Source organism: Neopelma chrysocephalum, unplaced genomic scaffold, assembly GCF_003984885.1.
Source record: "Neopelma chrysocephalum unplaced genomic scaffold, ASM398488v2 Primary Assembly neopelma1_22, whole genome shotgun sequence".
Classification (NCBI taxonomy): Eukaryota; Metazoa; Chordata; class Aves; order Passeriformes; family Pipridae; genus Neopelma; species Neopelma chrysocephalum.
Genome location: NW_020897689.1, coordinates 18,441,001 through 18,447,509, shown reverse-complemented (window position 1 = coordinate 18,447,509; position 6,509 = coordinate 18,441,001).

Here is a 6,509-nt window from a genome sequence, read left to right as displayed (position 1 = left end):
GAAATTGGTGATAACATTCAATTGTATAGTGTGTTTGAACTATGGATTCTGTTCTGTTCTTGAACAAGTCTGAAAACAACTCTATATTGATAGACATGTAACAGACACTAGAAAAATACCTCCTGCCTTCAGAAGCAGTCCACCTCGGTGCTTTAAACGTAACCAGTCGAAGCTTTGCAAATTGTACTCTTCTGTCAGTCAAGGAGTTGATATTTTTTTCCCTCAGAACATGTATATTTTATGAATGTAGAAGATTGGCATGTCTGTACCTAAGAAAAACTTTCCTGATGAAAGCTTGCCTGAAATCCATCTTTCTTTGACATCTGGGCACAAGGCTGAGGAAGAAGAAGAGTGGTTTTTTCTTTCCAGTTTCTGGAGAGTATTTTGTTTTCCTCTGGCAAACTGCTGATTTCAGTCTTATGATAAATTTTTTAGATGTCACTTGTATTTATGAATAATTAAATTATATATATGTGTGACTTTTTGACATTTAGTTTTAAGGTGGAGTGTATGTGTTAGAATACACAAATAGAGAGTACATTAAGAGAAAATGTTGTTTCTACAATACTATATTTTAAAAAGAATTAAATGTGCACATAGGGAGAGATTTTGTACAACAGAAAATAAGTTAAGGACAGAATATCCCCAGTGGTTCTAGCTGCAGAGATGCGTTCTTTCTCAGCTTTAAATCCAATATCAACAGACTTGGTTAAGCCATTAAAATCCACAGAGATTTTGTATTGTTCACGTTGCTAGGAATCCCAGAACATACACATTATTAAAACAATATGTTTTTGAGAATATCCCACATTGGTTTTCTATGAAAAATACATTAAAACCTGAAATAGAGGAAAAAGCCTAAAATATGGCTTCAAGCCACAGAGACAAAGAACCTTACATGAGGAACAATGCAATTAGGAATTTGCAATACAATAATGTTTAATGCCTTCCCAATCTGCAGGCTAATCAGAATGGTGTAGATCATTTATTCTATGGCCTGATGCAGCCTATAATTGTTACCTTTGCAACCTTGTCCAGTCTGCAATGGCTGCTTTTCTTACTAGTCTTTCAGGACATGGCTGTTGAATCAGGGAATAGTCCTGAATTCTGAAATTGTGACTGTGACCTTGACTGTCTGTTTGAGGGTAAATACTCCTTTTAGTCAAGACTACAATGACATATTGCATTCTGGGTTTTAATATTTATAAAACCCTTTGTGCTGGTTTAAAAGTTAACCAGCAAGGCAAAATGAACTCAATTCAAAAGAGAGATTTATAAGTCAGAATAACAATTTATTAAAATAATGCAATAAGTACAATTATACAGACAGACAATTGGTTTTAACCCACAAAACCCAAATGTATAAACCAGCACCCTGGGGTATGAACAAGAGTGGTGTACCTTGGCCCACCCCCGAGTCCAAAGCAAAGGGAGAGGGAATAAACCTGCTGGTGGGAGAGCTGCTGCAGTCTGGTCAGAAGTGGTGATTGCAGTCCAGTCGAGGGTGGTGGTCTCAGTCTAGTTGAAGGCAGTGGTCTGGAGTCTTCCTCTGGGTCCCACGAGAGAGAGCCCCAAGGCTCTGAAACTCCCAGTTATATACTCTCCAGTTCAGGCGGGAGTGCTCAGTCCCTCTCTCAGAGTAGGGAATTCCATAAAAGGGCATGCAGATGCTCAGTCCCTCTTCCATATAAGGGTATCAGAGCGGGGAATTCCATATAAGGATATCAGAGCAGGGAATTCCATAAAAGGGTACAGGAACATCTTCCCACCTTGCAGGCCTCTACTGACAGCAGTTTTTGGGAAATGGCATGGAGGCTATAGAATACACAGTTTTGGGTTACACCCATCCAGGGATGAATTGGTCCCAGCCGTTCTAACCAGGACACCCTTAGACAAAAGGTGCTGCATATTCCAAATTACAGTTATAGGTCTATGCCCTGAAGTCTTTCTTTTCAGTTAACCTGATCAGTGGGATTTTAGTTGAATTTGCCTGTTTTCAGGAGGATTTAAGCTGTTCTAAGCTGCATTAAAGAAGGTGAAATCAGAGTCATTCATTTTTCTCATAGTTATGGCAACATCCTGAGGCATGTTAGCTTGTTACACATTAAAATTCCTTGCTTATACATTAAACCAAATATAGACATTTATAGGGAATAAAGCAGAGAATGGATAGAAAATGCTTTAGCTATGACTTGTGATCATGAGTGTTGAGTTCAGAAATCTGAACTTGCGTTTGCCTAAATGTCAGAGGACGTTGCTTGTACGTAGGATTAAACTTTCAGTGTTTTCCTCTCGCTGTTTTTGCTGTATTCCATTGGGTTACCTTTGCCCTACAAAAGGCTGTTTATTACTACATAATAAGTAGAGTACGTGATCAGCAAATTAAAAGCAGAGAAACACATCTACAGCACAACAGTCTATTTTAGTACCCAGTGAAACTAGGGTAAAGGTTACAGCTGGTTAGCAAATATTTTGGCAGCACATATAAAGGAGCGAAAAAGGAAATCCAGAGTGCTGAGCTTTGCACTATCAAATGCTTTTCAATCCATATTAATTTTTAAACACCATAAATTGCTTGGCTTGAGCATACAGGCATAAAATAGCATTGACAATGTTTTTTAATATGAAGGCTTGAAACAAGCTGCTGACATAGATCTTTTGAAGACAATTCCACCATTACATATCAATGAAGAAACTTTACTTTTGAGCTATTTCATATCAAGGCAGTTGAATACCTTGGCTGGAAATATAAAATAGGATCAACCAGTTTATTCCTGTTGCTGTGCTCCTCCCAAGTATGGTTCAGCAGAAACAGGAAAATATTCTTTTAGGGCTTGACTTTACTGCACTGGTTAGCTTAAATTACACTACTTGAACAATACCCACAGGGTTTAATTCAAAGGAATGTAAATAAAGAGAGCAATGAGATGGGCAGAAATGGTTTGGAGTGCAGAATGTAGCAGTTTTTACAGAGGGACCATGTGATTGCTCCCGCTCCACATGAACACCAACAGATCTGAGTTGAAAACTGTCCCCTAGTCTGATAGCATTAATACCCCCTCGTGTACAACTCAGTTTGAACTGGAAGGCTTTACTGGTATGGATGGGTACTCAAACAGGCACTGAGCTGGCCTTGGACTCTGGGCTGACACTCTTGGTGAGACAGGCCATTAGTCCTGTGCCATGGTCTGAGGCGGGATGGGGCCGTGACGCAGCACAGATGGGTTCGGGAGACAAGGTAGGGTGCAGATGGAATGCTTTATTGAGGCATGCACAGGATTTTTTATCAGTTCAGGTGGGGAAAGGGCCAGAACATGGGGTAGAGCATGAGACAGATAAACGGGGGAACAAATCGGGATAGGGGCACAGGCAAAAGAGGGAGGAACGTGGGAGGAACCTGGGAAGGAAAGGACGAATGGAGGCTGCCTCCTCTCTGCAGCTTCTCCAGCCAATCAGCAGGGAAGCAGGGAAGTGGACAAGCCTGGGCATGCCCGGGAGATACAAATTCTGGGGAAACATACAATGTGTATATACATAATAACTGTAAAGTCTGTATCATAAAGTCCTTTCAATCTCTGTACATCTTTTTCCACTTCTGAAGTTGTTCCCATTCTGATTCCTGGTCCTTCACAGTCCTGAGTGTGTCTCACAGCGTGGGAAGACCTTTACTCCTGCCCACCTTGCAAAGCCAGACTTGAGGCAGCTCTGAGCCTAGCAGCCCATGTCATGCTCAGTCTATGGGGTGGGGTAATTCACTGCAAGTGAATAATATAAGAATTTACAGTAGCCTATGGAAGGTGTACTCATTATTACTTATTTACTTTATACTGGAGACTGTGTTTGAGCCAAGTCAACTTTTCCTTAAAGAGTACTGTGTAGAGACTACTCACAGCAGGCTGGGCAGAGAGTAAAACTTTGTTTACACCTGAAAAACAGAGAGTTTCAGGGTAAAGTTACTTTGTTTTCTGTTTCTCAGAATATTAGTGAACTTTGACCAGTGCAGTATGTAACTTGGCATGCTGTGCTTCCAGGTGCTCTAGTGCATATTTGCTCTAGTTCTTCCAGCAACCCTCTGTATCTCGCTTGATGCTGGGAAGAGAGACAGGAGAGGTTACATCTGAAAAGTACATGATGCTGTTTTGAACACATTTTTGGAAGATGGAATAATATTCTGAACTTATAAATTCAATCTCTCTCCAACTGAATTAACACCAGGGACTAACAACAGCAGTCCTTGATGCAACAGAACCAGTGTTTGGGGTTTTGCTTCAAACATAATAAAAGTATTTTCCAAAAGAACCTATAAGCAATTTAAAATGTAATATTTGGCCTACCATATATGAAGCAGCTTTATATAAACATGATATAAAATGTTAGCAGGGGGAACCTTTTGAGATATCCAGTTAGATGAATAGTCAGTCCGCCTTCCAAACAGATTTTCTTATAATTACATTATGTGATTTTCATGCACGCTATAAAACATAAGGCAGTGGCAGAAGAGATTGCAGACTCCGAGTAAATAGAATCTATAGGCCAAACTACACAACAGATGTATGCTATCACAAGACTTCCACAACATACGTTACATGCATTCAGTAGGTGTTTTGTACCAAATATATCTTTGAAAGTTACTTCCCTAAAGAGGCTCAGCACAGAGTCTGTACGTAGATTTTATCATCACAATGTTGTTTACCTTGCTTTCCTGACTTGTAAGCACAAACAGTGAAAAAAACTCCCAACAGTACCCCATCATGGTGTCAAAGCGGGGCATGGCCAAAAATGTTTTTTTCTCTGAAGACCTATCTGCTTGTGACAGCAGGTCATACGAATTGTTTTGTTCATCCTTTACGTAGTTTTAAATGAATTTAGCAGATCTAGGAGTTCATGGATTTTGGGAGGTAACACTGTGTTCCAGGACTTTCTTCAGAATGAGGTGCACACATTAGAATAACTGAAAAACCCCAAACATTGACGCAAAGACATATTTTCCCTCAAATGCACTGGAAAATGCTAGAATTTATCGCTGCATCTGTAACAAAAATAAATATGTTTATCAGAAAAATGATGCAAAAATAGTTGAACAGAAGACTGTGTAAAGCACCAGATACTACAGGGTAGACCTAGCAAGGGATTTTGACTTTTGAGGACTACAACAGTCTTGCTTTTTAACTCATAGTACTAAAAATGGTACCAGACAAGTACCAAGATCAAAGCATATTAGTCTTGAAGACTAAAAACCTTTGTAAGGACTGTGTAAGCTTTAAACTTCCCATACAGAGGCTAACTCAGAGTTCCATACAGAGGGATTGCCACAGTTGTTGTCTAAGTTCAGAGATCCTTTCTGAGATGAATTAGGTGGCGCAAGAGATTCCCTGCTGTGCTAAGCATTAGAGTTAGAGAAAAAATATACAATCCAAACTCCTTCCTGTCCCTGTGGAATTCTACGTGTCCCAGCAGAGAAGTGGATGTTGCAGCCCTTGTTTCCCAGAGTGTAAAGCCTGCAGTGATTTTGGGCCTAGTTACCAAGGAGGGAAGAGCACTCTAGTGGGGTTTATTCAAAAATAGAAAAGGATTCTGGGCTTTTGAAAGTTTTTTCATGAAAGCTGACCATACTTATTCTGCCATACCAGAACTCAGCCAGAAAATTTTGCTTTTTTAAACTAAAAAGTAAATTCCATTAAAATCAACTCCTGCTCTAGTTGATGAGATTGCTATAAGAAAGGCTCCTTTCTTGTGCATCACCTTTACTAGAGCTCTATATATGTTTAACAATTAACAGTGGCCAAAATTCAGGAAAGATATCATTCTGGATGACATTGTCTATAAAATGGAAAACTGAGATCACAGGAAAATGCAGACAGGTTGGCAAAGGAAATGCCAGAGTCTCCCTCTTTTGCTACCTTCAATCATATCTTCCTGGAAGATATAATTCAGACAGATATAAGACTTTGGGCTCAGCAGAAGCCAAAATCCTGTGGCTGCTGTTGTACAGGTGCTTGGATGAGTTTATTTACTATTCTTTAAATTTAATGAATATGAAACACAAGAGAAAGGGCTCCAGCCCAATCAGTATGGGCTGTATGAGCTGAAAGAAAGGCAGCAGTGAGGAGAGGAAAGAGATAGAACCTTTCCAGCCTTAGAAATCAGAAGTGAATCCCTTGCTGCCAATACTCTTACATTGATGTAACAGCAAAACAAGATGTATATGCAGCTATTTAAAAAGCCTTGCAAGGAAGGGAAAGTATAATGTTTCTCAAAGATGAAATAAGCAACCATAAAGGATTTTTTACCTTTAGTAGTATATAAACCAAATTAGTATATTTTTGGATGTGTACAGGTAACAGTGTTGCGTTGCTGCATTTCCCCAGTATCACATGATCTGTGAGTAAATTTTTTCCTCCTGCTAGCTTATAAAACATGGATGGTAAGATGCGTGAGTAGTGCCGTAAATACTAGAAAAAGGATTGGAGTGCATATTGCAGAGAAGCAATAAGCAACCAACAATGTAT